We start from the raw sequence: 4096 nt of genomic DNA on the forward strand, positions 1-4096 counted from the left end.
GTTATTAGAGAGAGAGGTTTTATGTTGTCCTCAGGCAGTTATTTAAAAAAGTTTCCGAGCAAATGCCAGACACTGTAAATGTTAGTTGATGTAAGTAATAAGCCAAATGTGTTACTTTGTTTTGCAGACGAGAAAGTGAGCAGAGCCCTGAAGCTGTTAGGTCCAACTGTAAATTTCATTAACTATACTTTACCACACTCACATGTTTTAAGACATTGGCAGAATTGGATGCTGCTTGGGTGGGGATGACTTTTTCTAGTTAATTTGCGTACTCATTATTTGTATCTACAATTGTCTAATTTGTGCTGACCAACTGCATATTTGTTTTAAGCATTTGATTCATTTAGCTTATTAAATACTTCAAACTGATATTACCCTCTTCCTTTCTCAGCTATAAAAAGTCCTTAGATGGTCATGTGAAGAAAAAAGTTAACATGCAATGCAAGAATCAGTTTTAAGGCCTTCCTCCCTTTTTTCTGAGGCCGTTGGCCATATCATTGGAGCAGTTATTAACTTTTGAATCACCGAATAGAAAAGAGGCTTTTAACTGATTTCAGAGCATCTTTGATGTCTTTTTCCCACATGACTGCCTGCAGGCAAATTTGTTATCAAGAAGATGTTACAAAGTTGGTAACAAAGCATGTCTGTACTGACTCTACTGTATGCATCTACTTCATAAATGCGCACGTTGCGTGTGAGGAGGACGTGTTTTATACACCATTAACACAGAAAAAGCATGTGGAATGCATAAACTGATATGATGTCAAAACAGTGGTTCCAAACCCATAAGGGGTTGCAGGATTAACCTAAGGGGCTGCATAATAATTACCTGGGCAGAAAATAAGAAAATTTTAATTCTGCTTTGCAAAATTCAGTTTATATTACAGACTTCTTTTTTTTTCAGATCTTTGCTGTTTCCCTGTCAAAACACTGGATAATTTTACCACATGAAGCCACTAAAATTATTTACATAAAACAGAAGGAAAAATCCCTTTTCAACTGAACTGCACACACCTCATAGAACTGCACCCTGTAGCCAGGGGTCTAATGCAGGCATTGCTTTGTATTATGGGTTCACAAGCAAGAAAGGTTGGAGAGCACTTCGGTAGGCCGCCACTGGTTTAGAGAGTCCAGGAGAAACTGAAAGATAGATGGAAAATACTTTTAAAGCCACAATTGCACTTGAGATAATGTTAAATAGCCTTGTTGTTATTTCACTGCACAAGATGATTATAGCGGTCTTGTTTTGCTTGCACCACTAGTTTCATTACTTTAAAAATGCAATTACATAATTTGATGTCAACAAATGATTTTACCTGATCCCACAAATTAGTATAATGAGCTGTTAAATTTAGTCTACTTAGAAAGTTTCGGGACATGGTTAGCTCAGTTGGTAGAGTGTACACTGCAGCGGCTCGGGTTCGAGTTCGGCCTACAGCCCTTTGCTGCGTGTTGCCCCCTATTTCTCTCCTTCAGTTCCTTGCTATCCACTGTTCTATCAATAAAGGCTAAAAAAGTCCCAAAATAGATTTTTTCAAACTGACTTCAGCTGCTTACAAAACTGTTTAATTTCCTTGATCATACTGTGGCAATTTCTTTTAATTACAAATGTGCTGTCTTGGGTGCAATCCATATAATGTATCCTGTTCTCCTGGCACAGGCCTAATCCAGCCAAACATATTTATTATGTAATATTGATCAGCTCACTGCCAAATGTAATCAATGTCACATTTCCAAATATGACCACAGTCCTGTTGTCCTAGCCCGATCCTCCACAGTCATGTTGATCATGTATAGCAATCAGAAGAGAAATAAAGTTGCTTCTTGTGGGAAAACTAAATAACCACTCAGATTTTCTGCCCTGGGGTTTCCCTTCATGAGCACCTCCTGTTGGTTAGAGACCAGTTTATAGAGACAGAAGATTACTCAGCACTGGAAAGTCTACTCTCACCAGCAGGTTGGCCACTCCCAGGCTCCAAACACCAGCTCAGTATTTGCCTGTGTGATCCACCAGAGTGTGCTGAGACTCAGGGTCAACATGAGGAATGAGGAAGGACCACTGCTGCTCAATCTCATATAGCATAGGATGACGTGTGATGACATCTTTAGCACTGCCTGTGACATTTATATTGCATCACTGCACTGTTTGATGCTTTTTGTTTATCCTGTACATGAGAGGGATGATATAAGCAGTAGTGGAAGAAGATGCCGGGGTCTAAGTGAATATCCTGCAGGGGCTGGAGCCAATCCCAGTTGACATTGGGCGAAAGGCGGGGTACACCCTGGACAGGCCGCCAATCCATCGCAGGGCCACACATAGACAAACAACCAGACACTCACACCTAAGGACAATTTAGGGTCACCAATCAACCTAGTCCGCCTGTCTTTGGACGGTGGGAGGAAGCCGGAGCACCCGGAGAGAACCCACGCAAAGTCCACATAGAAAGGGCAACCGGGGTTTGAACGACCTTGTTGCTGTGAGGCCACAGTGCTATCCACCGGACCACTGCCCTAAGTGAAAGTCCTGCATTTAAAAATAAACGGAACTAGTAACTAAATTAACACATCAAGTATCAAAGTAAAAGTATGTGTTATTATTATATAATTTATCATATTGGATTGTTACTGCTAATGCTTTAACATGTAAGGAGCATGTTAAATGGGTAGTTGTTGATTTTTGAAGCTGGGTTGCATGAGGTACTTATACACAGTCAGTGTATTTCCTGCAGTAGATGGTGGTCAGCGTGTCCCCAGTTTGGAGAAGCAGAGAGTTGAACCGGCATGGAAGCTAAGCAATGTGCTGCTGTGGAGACGGTCAGCAGCAAAACATGTTTTAGACACCTAAAAGAAGGCCCACTGAAAATAATCAATATCATTTCAAGTGTACAGCCCTTTTCCTTACCATCAGACATCTATTTCCTTTATACAGTGCACAGCTATGATGCTTGAAGTGATACTGATTATTTTCGGTGGGCCCTCTTTTAGGTGGCTACTGACCCTGTCTGCAGCCGTACATTGCTTAGCTTCTGTGCCGGTACAAATCTCTATTTCTCCAAATTGGGGACACACTGACTGCCATCTACTGCAGGTAATATGTATTGTGTGTATATTAGAACTATAGCGGTCAGATAAATATAGCGGAATATAAAGTTCAATATTTCCTTTGAAATGTACTGGAGTATAAGTATAGTTTGAAAGTACGAGAACCTTAAAATCTTATTTAAGCACATTACTTTCCATTCCTGGATGCTGAAAATCTCACATAAAGAACAAAAACACCAATTTAAACTTTTATTGACTGAATTTAGTTGTCCAATCAAGTGACTGCAAATAAGGATTCAAGCTCACTTAAAAATAATATTATGAATAGGAAGTAGCTTTTTTGCATTCTCATAGGTGACTTTAAAACTGATTAAAATAGTACAGTACAGTGTTCAGTACACTATCAGGCTTTTTGGAGCCTTCAAGAGAGCCTGCACACACTGAGGCTGTTGTTAGTTGATGCAGAGCAGGCGGCCACTGAGCACAAACATGATAAAACTTGTTAGAGTAGATTAAACTAAGATCTGCCTGCTCTACAGATATTGTAGCAGATCTGCATTTCTAATGACTTCCAGCTGTTCATGCTGAAAAAGCACTGCAGTAGCTTTTCACACCTTGTTCAATGCTGACATTGTAGAACATAATCTGCTGTCCATTTGGTTGATGAAGTGGAACTGAAAAAAGGAGTAGTGTAATGCAATGCAGATCACTTCAGTACCATGAACAGTACAATATATGTGTGTCAGTATACTGAAACGTGTTGGCTGATCTTGTGCTTGTCCTGCAACCAGAAAACTGCATGTTACCTGGTTATGCCTCTAGCAACCCGCACCCGATCCAAAGCCTCAACACTTGGAAGGAGGCTGTGCTCATTACTACTATTTTCCTTTTGGATTGTCAGCGATGGGCTGTCTGCTTCACTATTTCATGCTCTTATCTGCTTCTCTTTCCACCCATGATAATTGAAGGTGGCTGTAGGCCAGTAAAAGTCTGGGTCGAGGGTGGGGGTGGGGGTGGGGTGGGGAGGAAGGACAGAAACAGAGGAGACAGAGAG

This window comes from Micropterus salmoides, unplaced genomic scaffold (assembly GCF_014851395.1).
Source record: "Micropterus salmoides isolate LMB-PRFRI ecotype aquatic unplaced genomic scaffold, ASM1485139v1 Ms_hic_scaffold_22, whole genome shotgun sequence".
Taxonomy (NCBI): Eukaryota; Metazoa; Chordata; class Actinopteri; order Centrarchiformes; family Centrarchidae; genus Micropterus; species Micropterus salmoides.